Raw genomic sequence first — 13,217 nt, 5'->3', positions numbered from 1 at the left:
CAAACGCAGGAAAACATCAACCCATCGCATCAGCTGGATGAACCCCAATGAGCCCCTTCTCTTGTGAAGAAATATTTAAGTACACACACACTCATATTTTCTCCACAGTTAAATTTAAAAAACCATTTCTGGCACAATGAGCTTAAGTGCTTAAGTGGAAGTAAATGAAAAAAAAACCAGAAAAGCCCAACCCTGTGATTCCTTCCCCATCCCCACAAACTGTTAATAGATTTTGAATATTGGTCTGTGTGGGAAGACTTCTGTTTTTTCAAGTAAAAGAATCACTGAAGAAAAATATAAAAGATGCTAAAGTGTACCTTGTAGATTTAAAAAAAATTACCGGGCAAGGAGAAAGTACACACACTTTATCTCCTCCAGCAGTTTCTGGTTGTTCCACCGTAGCAGCTACTTTTCTTTTTACCAACTTCAGAATGAATCCTCACCGATGGTAAGGAGGAAGGGAAGAACCTTCACCTCAACTTGTAACACCCGTTTCGTGCTGCAATTAGCTGACTACTCTGTCTTCTGCCAAAAGCTTATCCTCTACAAACTTACATGTGATCCAGTAAAGATCAATCCCACGATGCACGTCAGGTACATAGATCTAGACAAACCTGATTTGTGGAAGCCGGATGCTCAACTGTCTAAAGAGCACAATGGTAAGACAGACGCTTCACTGTGACAGTCCCCCAGGACACGGGCCACAGAATACAGGGAACATGGAGGGAGGCAGAAGTGAAATTTCTTGAGGCGACTATCATACATTGGTAGGTGGAATCTCAAAACATAAGTGCCACAAAATTAGTTATTTTGGAATAGGCTGGGATAGGGAAGATATCTGTGAAGAGTTTTAAAAACACTTCAGTTTTTGCAACATTCCGCTATGCAGTTGACCTATTTCCTAGCAATCTTCTCTGTGGCAACAACAATCTTGTCCCCATTTCTCTTCTGGCCTGTGATCACTTCTTGCTTCACTAAGGGCAAAGAAAGGAATAAGAGATCTACAAAGTGTTGAGTCCAAGAAAGCATTCTTGGTCTGAACATAAGATAACCAACTGAAGGAAAGTGCTTGGAGCATTTCCCCTGAACCTTGCTGGCTGTGCACAGGCGACTCTGGGGGAACATGATGTCTCTTGACAGCCAGCCACCTGGGCTACACAAGCCTCGTGTGCTTCTCTCTCCCAGTCCACCAGGACTCAGGATGGGGCCAGGCTCAGCATCTGCCGCACATGAGCAGTCCAGACACTGTCATCCTTGCTTCTGCTGGTCCCCAGGCAGCTTTCTTTAGTGGGCTTGTTAGGAATGCACTTTCTGTCCATCAGTGACTTTGACTTACATTTCATTTACCTGAAATTCAATTTCTACCCATTTCTTCTCAGCTAAATAAAACTCTTCAAGGAGGAAATCTGCTCACCTTCCCCTGTATCTTCCCTTGACTATTTAATCTTCCATCAGCATACACAGCACCTCAGTGCCAACTCACACTCTACCCCAGGGACAGCCGAGGCCCAAAAAAACTTCCACTGTGCCACTGAGTTAAGGAACCTATGAGAATATGTTGAATCCTACTGGCTAATAATTAATAAAAAATTTCAAAACTCTGTAAATGCTTACGTGTAAGTTTCTCTGTACTGTATGATTTATTTGCAAACTGACATTTCTTACCAACGTTACTCTAGTTTACAAAGAACTGTTGACCGTATGAAGAATGACTTCCTGTTTTTGTGGAAGGAACCAATTCTGAAAAACTTAGTCTAGATAATTTTCTCCCCTAAGCAGGCAGACCCTCCTCAACATTCTTGATTGCTTTGAATGGACTGAGAATAGCTTGTTCAGTGGAAACGACACCACCTGATCCCCTCGATGCCAAGACTGGTGGATGTGCACCTGCAGACTGGTTGCCAGCACTGGCCCCAGGAACCAAGGCAGTCACATCTATCATCTGTGTCCCTTTTTGAACTGTTGGGCTTTTCCAAAGGACACCTGGGACTTCTAGTCGTCATTCATCAAACTGTTCATGTTACCCTACAGAATCGACACGCTAATCCCTGGAACTTCATAATGACCCAAGTGCTAGCTTAGGGACCCAAGACCACCATGGTTGGAGGGGGGTGGATGGACCCCAACTCTAAGCTGGTCAGCTCCTGCTCAGAAAGGTTCCTGGGCCAGCTCAGAGAGTAAGTTTAGACCCAGAAAATAAAACTGGCGACCCCCTCAGCAAGCCCAGACCACCTATAAATGTTTACAGGGATTTGGGCCAGGTCAGGTCCTCTGCGCAAATCCATACACTAGGAGCACCCTGGTAGACGTACTCACTTCCCTCAAAAACCACCCCTGCCCCAGGTCAGCCAGCGGTCAGGGTCAGAGGTAGGCTCACATGCTGCTCCCTGCAGCTGTCCTGCCTTTCCCACCAGCAGGGCCCCGAGCAGCTTCAGGAAGCCCAAGATGCTGGCCAGGAGACTGCCTGTCACAGGCACGGTGATGTAAGCCTCGTTTTCCTCTTTGAAATGAGGGGCCACCACAGCCCTCTGTTTCTTCTCTCAGACGGGATAGAACACAGTATCAAAGGGGCACTCTGACCTTCTGGAAATCCAGGATCTGAAGAGCACACTGCTACTGTCCAAGACTGAATCACCTCTGAAATGGTACAAAATACAGCTTTCACTTGGCCCTTATTAAATAAGCTTCATACTCATTCCTACTCAAAATTCCCAAACACCATGGAAGTGACTCTGACTTTTATTTTCCCATTCATTCATCCAAGAGATCCTACTATGTGCCAGAAACAGACACAACCCCTATCACTAAACAATTGCTGAATGAAAGATTAAATAACAGTTACATTCTCACTTTTAAACCATGTTTAACAATGTACATAAAGTGATGCCTAAATTAATGAGTCCAGTGACTTTCTTAAACAAACTGCCCAATCTGGGCAAGTAATGGGAATAAAATGGAGACAAAGATTTTATTAGAAAGATAAAAATGACTGAATATTATCTCCCTCTTATAGTTTTGCAAGATGCAGAATATTCTAGGATTTTTATATCATTTTTTCTTCAAATTATACATATATAAATATATATAACATATATAAATATTATATAATTATATGTATAAATATATATATTTAAATATTTATACACATAAACTTAAAAATCCTGCTTTCTAAAATAATGGCTCTGTCCTGAAAAGGCCTGCAGTTGAAGGATTTGGGCGGTGGGGGGCAGGAGGGCAAAAAACATACTAGAAGACGTGTAGTAGGCTAGTTATTTTGAGTAAGTTTGTATAATGGTTACTTCTTTTTGTGAGACCAATGAGCTACAGGAATTCTCCCAGCAAACACTGAGGCTTCCTGTGCACAAAATCACTTTCAAGGTCAAAATTACCCTGAACTACTGGGAATAAAACATCTGGACAATCTTGGCATATAATGTGTGTGATAAAGTTTTGATGAGTCCACTACCTAATATTAAATAAGAATAACCATGACAGTACAAACTCCTAACTTATGGAAACATTATGCTTTCTAAACATTTTGCCCAACTTTGATCACGCGGCAATTATTAATAATACATCTATTCAAAAGGTAAATAATGAAGCATAATGTATACAATCCTCTACCCACTGATGTGTCATTAGAAGTGGAAGGCTCTGTAAACAAAGATCTGTGCTTTAGTTTTGGAACCCACAATCTCTGCTGGATTTTCGAGTACGTGTGTATTTACAGGTAATCTTTACAAAGTATGCATATTCCAAAATACGCTCCATACAATCACAGGATAAGAAAAAAAACCCTCTTCCATTTGAAATAAGAAAAAATAATGAGTAATCAAAGCTTAAATCAATATGCAAAGACAATGTGAAAATGTGCTCATGTTGCAAACTAACTTGGATAGCAAAGCAATTCAGACAAGCCAAGGACCAGGGTAGAAAAGGACAGGTGAAAATGAAATGACACTTAACTCAGTGTGCAAGCCCAGTGGTTAAGGATGTACAACACTGTTCACTCATCTGCAGTAACTCTTCCATGCCTACACTGTTTGGAGTCCTTGGCACTTAAACTCAAATTTCCACCCACTTTGAGACTGTTGTCTGTCCTGCCTACCTGGTAAGGAGCAGGGACATTCCTGACCATTATTCCTGGGCTTCCCATAGGCCCTGCAGTCAGGGTACAGTCAGCCACTTAACACATCCACTGAAGTGTTGGACACATCAGGGTAACCCAGTGACTGCTTTTTTACCCCAGTGCTTTCTCACCAACTGCTCTTAATGGGTCCTTTTACATTTTCTGTTCGTAAATGTTTACCTTCCTAAGGCGTGTGGTATTGAAAATTTTTAAATGCAGCCCACAAATATATGTGGTTTTGGTTTGTTTCTGTTTTTGTTTTTGTCCTAGAGGCATATTATTAAGGTAAACCAAATTCACAAAGATTATAAGGGTTTCCTGAAAACTGACTCCTAATTTTGAGGGAAAAAATGGCTCTCTACTATTAATACTGATATAGAAGAGTGTTGATGTCTTCTTTGTTTATAGAAAGGGAGAAAACCACTGAATATTTATACATACATGAGCACACATATCTGCAGTTGTATCCAAACAACTCAAGATATGTGTTCTTACAAATGTAGGTCAAAACTAGTAAACAAAGTGTATGTCAAAAGCACGTGACTTTTAAGAGTCCTACACTTTCTAAATACATGTATCCAATATTGGGTATTTTCCTTCAGGGGCACTATACCTAATTTAACATTCCTTTTTTTTTTTTTTTTTTTTGCGGTACGTGGGCCTCTTACTGTTGTGGCCTCTCCCATTGTGGAGCACAGGCTCCGGACGTGCAGGCTCAGTGGCCATGGCTCATGGGCTCAGCCGCTCCGCAGCATGTGGGATCTTCCCGGACCGGGACACGAACCCGTGTCCCCTGCATCAGCAGGCGGACTCTCAACCACTGCGCCACCAGGGAAGCCCTAACATTCCATTTTTAGTCACTGGTTTTAGAATCCGTGATTAGTTTCAGGCAAAAGAAATATATTTAACTTATACTACTGAATTAATGACTTCTAGAAAAAAAGCCACCGAATTAATAATGCCTTCTAGGAGAAAATGGTTAAACTTTGCAAGCTAAATTTGCTGGACCTCACATAAACTAAAAGGTTTGTTTTTTAAAGTTATTTCTGTTGTGTGTTTGTGTATGTTTCCCTTGAGAATGGAAATCGCCACTTAATTTTACTCAAAAGCAACAGACACCTGTGCAGGGTTTGAACCAAAGGTTACTCTTCAGTGTGGCCCGTAATCCTCACCCTTCACTGTGCCTGACACACCTTCCAAGTGGAAGTCATTAACTATAACCAAGAGGGAATGAGCAGAAAGATGACACCATCCCCAGTGTTCAGCATTCATGCAAGTATTTACACTAGTAAAATATTCACCACAGGAAAACAAACAAAACCCACCTACGTTCACTCATGGTGGCTGGCAGATTCATTTTCATGACAGTTTTAAGTATTTCATTAAGTAAAAGGAACTAACTGGAACCTTCAAGAAAAACAAACTTTTATGCAAAGAGACAGGCATTTGCAAACACTAATGGTGAAGACAGGACTTCACACCCCGGCTACCCATTGTGGAGGCTACAGGATGCAGACGATCCCTGCTCACACAGTTGAGTGTCTGAAAAGCTTCCAAACTCAACGATGTAAAGACTCTGATGCCAGCTGAACTTAAACCATGAATTTCCAATCAGAAAACAGGAAAATGAACCAGCTCCCAGTGACACTTCCTCTTGTCTGCATATGGGCAGGAACAGCATGAATGTCAGCCACCTCAGAGTGAGAAAAGGTCCCGCTTATCTCACTGGCTCTGAGGGATGTATTCGATCCCACCATGGACACCTGCTCACACTGACGAACTACACCGTTTCCTTACGCTTTATTCTACTCAGACATTCCGACCAGGAGGGAGTGTCCCCTTCACCACTGCTGCGCACGAAATCTGAGTTTCCACTGATGTGCTCGGAGTGTTTAAGCAGCAGACCTGCAGCTGAGTTCAGGAAGCCGAGCTGGTCAAGTGTTTCCCACTTGCTGGCACCCAACGGTCGTGAGAGCATCAGCCCTGTTCTCAGCATCTTTCCATCTCTGTTCACTGAATCTTCACAGCCTGCCTCCGGGGCAGCTGTTGCCAAGAGAGTTCTCAAGCTGGGAGGGCTGAGCTCAGACCACCCAGAGCAGCTATCCTGGTCCTTCCAGACCATGGCTTCTTCCAGGGATAGGCCCCAGGGATTAGCCCAGAGGTGTCTGCTTCCCCCTCATTCTTAAGAGTCCCAGACTCCAACCCTCATGGGCACTGCTGCTGCTTTCTCGCCAGCATTTTCTTTCCTTGTCTTCATTGCTCCCAGCCACGCACATTCCAGGCCCTGGTGGCCCAGTGGCTCCCACTCCAGCAGCCTGTGTGTGGTTAGGACTTCCACATATCAAATGCCAACGCTCACGTATATTATCATCTATTCCCCTGGATCTGATAATCAGGAGTCTGAGTATTGGAATTAGGAGACTATGTTTGCTTAGTATTGTGGAAGTGAAAGATAAAAGATTCTAAGTGCCTACAACGACCTCATTTCTGTACCTAAACAAACACAGTGGTGGCAAAAGACAAAAGGGGTTTTTAATGTCTTCTTTCTATACAAAATGAATGCAATTTAATTTCTTCATGTCCGCATTTTCAACATTTCTCACCTGGCAAGCATGCAAATACTAATTTCCAAAGAAATAAGCTGTTCTATAATTTTAACATTTAGCATTATCACTATTAAGCAAGAATTATCCCAAAAGAGACAAGATAATCTTGTTCTCACATTCACAGATTGATAGTTACATAGCTCAATAACAGTGTAATGGAAAGGAAACATTTCATTTTAGGTTTCTGATCTAAAAAAAAAATGAACAGAATTCTGGCAAAGAGATAAACATTAATTACGTAACTATGCAAAATGCCTCAGGAAAAGTTAACAAATAATGTAAAACAATTAGTTATTTAAAATGTTATAAATGTAGCTGAGTTTTAATAGTAATTTGTCCATAGTTAAAAGTGTCACAAAAACCTTTTAAAATTTTGATACTGAAAGAATAACTCTTCCAGCTTGCATTTTGTATCCATTCATGGTTAACACTTCGAGTAATTTTTAGCTGATATTTTTAACATATGCATAGTTATTACTCAGTTGAAGTATATCCCTTTCTACTCCAAGACTGATTTTCATACTTATGCTGATTTTTAGTAAGTGAAGGCAGCTTTAAAAGATGTCAAGATATCTAAAAATAAGAATTTAGCCCTCAAAAAAAGCTGTAAGCACCCCTGCAGGGATCGCACAGCAATAGTGTCTCATCTGATTTCAGTATATACATAAAGGTTCACTCCCTTCTTTACACACGATGGTAAACATTCACCATCAACACAAGACGCTCCTGGATCTGCTAATGGTGGACTAAGACAAAACTAATGGCCCCACAGTAGGGTTCAGCTGTAAAAGCTACGACATTAAGAATGTGTTTATGCTCAAAACTAGTTCCTTTGATTTGGGTTGGGGGGATACATTGTAGGGAATCCCTCACCCAGTGGAATAGCTTGTACTCATAAGGTCCACAGGAAACTGGGTGTTTATCCTAAATGCTGGTGGAGCTTCCCACCCACCCCACGCCCTACTCCCCACTGTTACGGAACAACAGTGTGAGAAGGTACGTGAGGGTGACGGTGAGGGGGGCGTTCCCCAGCCCCACTGGTGATGTCAGGATTCGACCACAAACATAGGAGGGGTTAGAGAAAGTCTTCCAAGTTTAATAACCTTCCTACAGACCCTCTTTCTTTGGAAATCAGTGAATACACATTATTTTGCCCATTTTAGTGACAACCACACAAGGAGGAATTTCTGAACATCGGACTATTTCCTGTGTGTGAAAGTGCCAGCTGAATCACTCAGTGGCTGTCCCTTGTCCCTACTTAGAATCGGCGCACATTACTAGCCATGCTTCGGCTCAAAGTCCTCCCTCTTCAAGGAGCACAGAGTATCAGGTGGCGAGCAGGCTGTCACCCTCACCCCACATCTGTAGATTGGGAAAAGCCAACCCAAGAAATAGGAATTCTTGGTCACTCTGCTTGTCACATCCTGCCAGATACATCAGCACACCCTGGCTTTCCAGTTAAACAGCAACACAAGCTTATCGATGTACCTGTTCTTTAAAAATCAGAGGCGAATTCAGATTTGAAGTTAATATGAATGATACTATACTAACTCAGTATCTCAAGATAAGAGAAACAGAAGCAGCAGAAGCGAGAGACACACCAGAGAAGGGCAGTTCCTCCAAGAGGCGGCAACTATGGCTTTAGGGGTTTTCTTGGCAACTTATACAAAAAAAGGTACCCTGGGCCACTGACTACTTGCTGTCGATGGGAAGGACATCCACTGGTGCATGGAAACAACCTTTCCTGGAATGACCCCCAGCAGCGAGCACCATGGGTCCCTGAGTAAGCAGGGGTACGTGTCATCACCCTATGCATAATACAGAACCACACTTAACCCCCACATTTCAGAAGTCTGAGGATGACATGGAGTCAGCCTAGACTCACACAAGACCCCCTGAGGGTACTGCAGGGTGATGTGTCATCAAGCCTTTCCTGACAAGCTTGCTTTGCAGGTGATCTGCACTGAGCCCAGAATCCTTCATCCATCCCGCTCTGCCTGGTGCCCACGCAGGGACACAAGGCTCAACAGGGACCCAACTCCCAGGTCCAAGGCCATCACCAACCTGAAAGAGCTGTCTGGACTCTTTCCAGAGATGGCTGTTGGATGTAACAACTCACTCGCGCCAGAGCTTTTTCCTTACCTTGTGGGTTTTAAGAAAGGAATGCAGAAATTCAGGTCTGGTGGGATGAACACCTGTGGATGCCTGACTCCATGGAAACATTCTAATGCTGGACTCCGCCGCCCCACCCAGTCCACGCGGCCTCCACGCTGCAGCTTGGCACTAAAGCCCCTTCCCACCCCCATCCCTACGGCTCTTTATTCCACGCACAAGTCCCTACCTTGCCAAGCCCATTCTCTTTCCCTGAAACACCTCCCCATCCCTCTCTGAGTACTTACTGTGTTCATCAAATCTAATCCAAGGCAAATTACATTACCTACCACCAAGGTAAAAATACGCTAATTAAACTAGGCTGCTCCCTTGATTGTAAAGTGCATCCCCATTTCAGAGACGGTAAATGAAAAACAAACAAAAAGAAGAGGGGTTGAGAGGAGTCACAGGATCTGTGGATTTTTTCTCCCCTGAAGCTTCCTCCCACCACACGAACCTGCCCACACTTGTCACACCTGGTCTGAGAGCTCCCTGAGGACAGGGCACTGGCACCTGTTCTCACCACAGCGCCCAAGGACTTGCACAATACAAGTTTCTTGCTGGTGATGATGACAAAAGGAATTCCTCATTATCCTCAGATCATGAGAGGAAAAAAACAAGCAGACAAACTGTGAACGACTTCTAATGAATTTCTGAAAGATTAGACTGGACGCCGTTCATCATTTTCCATCAGAGTTGGAATAAAATCAATACTCCAAGCAAACGTGTCAGTAGCAGAGAGATGGCCCCTTTCTTTTACAAACACGCCTATGTTACACTGAATTTACCTCAAGGCACCCCTATTTGTGCTGCTATAAAATGTCACTTGTTGATATCAGCAGCAAGCCAGAGGGTCAGGCAACACTTAGGTGCCATCTAAGAGTCAGAGGAAACGTGGGAGCCGCTTCAGTGCAATTCTACTGGAAAGAAATATATTATGTCAGTGAAATCCTACACCTATTCTTCCACTTCCACGTGAAGTTCACACTTCAAACAACACAGAGAGACTGCCAGAGCTTCACTGAGCATGGCTGGCCAGGTGGGTGGGGTTTGAGGGAATTTTACCGATAAAGGAAACATTAATATCCACCTTCCCCTCTAACTTAGGAGAAGCACCGACTCCAGAATCAGGCTCCCCCTCAGAACCATGTGTGGTCTTACAATGGGCTGCAGCACTGGGACAGGCTCGGGGCCCTAACTGAGCAGGAAACGATGGTTCTCCCATCAGCTCCAGCTCCGAGTACCCAAGAACGCTGCCCAGCTGAGTCGTGGAGAAGTGACTAAGGAACTAACACTGTTCTATCCAGGCAGCACTTCCCCTTCGACACTAAAGCCAGTGCAGACTCGTAGCAGCACGGCCCTCTGCTCCTAGACGAGCGTGCGGGTCTGCAGCACTGATTTCACGGCACTTCCTCTGTCCACAAGAGGCTCTGTCCCCTCGAGAACTGAGTTTGGTGGAAAACTAAACCTAAACGTCCAGTAAGTTGGGACTGTAGCAATGGGGCAACTGTCACTGACTCATGGGACAGGGGAGGCAGGAGAGGCCCCCAGAGCTGGTGTGACGAAAGTTCCTGCACGGTGCAATAACAGGTCTCTTCCCCTCGGACAACAATCCCAGCAGCCCATTCCTCATCTCCTCTGACTCTCTAAATAAACAGTTTTACTGTTAAGGAGGAAGTGAGAAGGATTGTTTTACATTAACCCACTCCAACCATGTCTAAAGACCACTTCACTATTTAACCCACTTCAACAGTATGGGAATTCCTACATCAGATCTGCAAGCCTGGGTTCTGCATATGGAACTAGCATGAACTTTTCAAGCTGCCCATCCAGTACCCACTTCCATCTGTTTGCTGACAACAGGCCGATTTTTCTTTGATATCCATCCTCCCCCTGCAGCCCCTGCCATGGTGGTTGGCTCAGGTAGCCCAGGCCTGAGCTAACCAGCGCCTGACGTTCTCCTGGCCATAGGGTCTGGGCCGGTCCTCAGGCTGGCACTCAGCCTCCCCACCGCTGCCCCTGGGTTCTGAGGGGACCCACAGAGGATGATGTTCCAGGACTGCTATTATGCGGTGGCCACAGGGAGCACACTGTGGATAAGGCCGTGCGTGGGAGGCCAACTGGAGCAAGAGCCCAGGCTGGATCGAAGCCAGTAAACAGGCAAAGCATAAGCCTGTCCCACTTCTGAACTTTCCAGGCTCACAAACCCACTCACTCAGTCACCGATTCGTCCAGCGGGGCCTCCATTCCCACCACAGGTCCCAGAGGAGGTGCCATTTGGGCAGGACGGTGGCACAGCTTCTCTCAGGGCCCAATCCGTCACCTTCATCATCAAAACTGGGCTGAAATCTAACCCTCCCACCAACATGACTCTGAGCTGAGTACAGGGAGGACAGACACGGTCTCTTGCTGTCTGTAATACTCCTTCCCCGCGTGCTTCCAGTTACAAACGCACCATGTGGTTAGAAGTCACGCTCCTGCTTCTGACGCTGCAGAGGGAAGGGGTCGATGCTGACACCAGGGAAACCGACATACAGATGTGCAAATGCTGAGGGTGACAAGGTACTTTAAACAGCTGCTTCTTCCACAAAAACCTTGATCTAGTCTTGGCGATAACAGAGAAAACATGAAGCTTAACTCAGAGAAAAACGATGCTTTTCCCCACAATACAAGCTCATGAATAACCAAGGACATGCTCACTGCTTCCTGGTACAGTTCACTTTACTTACACCCTGAAAAATATCTGAATTAATGAATAGTACTAAAACAAAAAAGTCATGCAACAAAATTTAGAAGGCTGTGTCAAATTTCAGTAGATCCAAAGATTTTGAACCAAGACTGCTAATTAATAAGCTAAGATAGTGGACAGTTTTTATATAGATCAGGGAGCATCACTAACTGGGGTGATGCTGGAAATTCCACTGTGAAATTTAAAACATGGACATACTGAAAAAATGATCAGAAGTAAAAGTGAAACATCCAATGTAATTTTTAAGTAATGGTAATACAGAGCTTAAACCAGCCACACTGTGCATTATATACTTTAAAGACGTGTATGTATATGCAGAGACTTATTAGAGATTAATTTAGGATGGGGAAGAAAAAAGAAAGTCAGAAATGAATTTAAATGACTTCGGCATTACACAAAAAATGTATTTCCATATCCACAGCGGCTTTCTGAGTAAGAACGCTTACATAAAGATGCATATCCCAACTATAAACAATTTGGTTATCTATGGGAAGAGACAGTGTCTCTCTCCGGGAAATACATGAATTCTTTCAACCTGACTGGACTCTGAGGCCCATGGGTCTTCCTGACGTCCATCACATCATTTTCTCTGCTCTCCACCACTTGGCCCTGCACATTTCCTGGCGCCCTCCCTCTATGCTCAAAGCCTGGGGCTATCAACACCCCAAAACTCTGTTATCTTTCTGTTCTGCTGCCATCAACTATTAGCCACAGAACTTTCACTTCTGCGCAAATAAGTAGAAAACTGGAAAATTACAAAACCTTTTAGCTTTTTAATATTTTGCCTTTTCAGATAATACAGATGATCTGAAAACATAACAGATCTTAAGCACTGACTGTACTTCCAAGGTTTGTTAATATACTGCCTACATCTGTGTATTAAAGTGAGTGCTCACTTCAGCAGCATATATACTAAAATTGGAACGATACAGAGAAGATTAGCATGGCCTCTCAAGGATGACACTCAAATTCGTGAAGCGTTCCATATTTTTAAAGACAAACACCATATAATGTCACTTACATGTGGAATCTAAATATGGCACAAATGAACCTATGTACAAAATAGAAACAGACTCACAGACATAGAGAACAGACTTGTGGTTGCTAAGGGTGAGGGGGAGAGGGATGGACTGGGAGTTTGAGGTTGGTAGATGCAAACTATTACATCTAGAATGAATAAACAACAAGGTCCTACTGTATAGCACAGGAAACTATCTTCAGCATCCTGTGATAAGCCACAATGGAAAAGAATATAAAAAAAGAATGTGGGGCTTCCCTGGTGGCGCAGTGGGTGGGAGTCTGCCTGCCGGTGCGGGGGACGCGGGTTCGTGCCCCGGTCCGGGAGGATCCCACATGCCGCGGAGTGGCTGGGCCCGTGAGCCATGGCCGCTGAGCCTGCGTGTCCGGAGCCTGTGCTCCACAACGTGAGAGGCCACAACAGTGAGAGGCCTGCGTACCGCAAAAAAAAAACAAAAAAACAAAAAAACACCCTGTGGCGGGCCCCTCACTGTGAGGATGCCCGAACTCTTGAGTGTGTAACTTTCACTTCTGCACTGAATAAACCGCTTCTTTAAAAAAAAAA

At 44.2% G+C, this 13,217-nt stretch overlaps 1 protein-coding gene and 1 non-coding gene across 3 annotated transcripts in view; one reads left to right on the top strand and one right to left on the bottom strand.

The window, feature by feature from the left end:
* The window catches only part of DIP2C (disco interacting protein 2 homolog C), a 358,664-nt gene that overhangs the window by 193,972 nt on the left and 151,475 nt on the right, over nt 1–13,217 (bottom strand). The gene's annotated exons all lie outside the window — the stretch shown is intronic.
* On the top strand, nt 12,524–12,627 carry LOC115864744 (U6 spliceosomal RNA). Its single transcript, XR_004044105.1, has one exon. It is a non-coding gene; the product is annotated as a U6 spliceosomal RNA (small nuclear RNA).

Source organism: Globicephala melas, chromosome 2 (assembly GCF_963455315.2).
Source record: "Globicephala melas chromosome 2, mGloMel1.2, whole genome shotgun sequence".
Classification (NCBI taxonomy): domain Eukaryota; kingdom Metazoa; phylum Chordata; class Mammalia; order Artiodactyla; family Delphinidae; genus Globicephala; species Globicephala melas.
The sequence above is the reverse complement of the archived record's forward strand: the minus strand, read 5'-3'. Positions and strand labels throughout refer to the sequence as shown.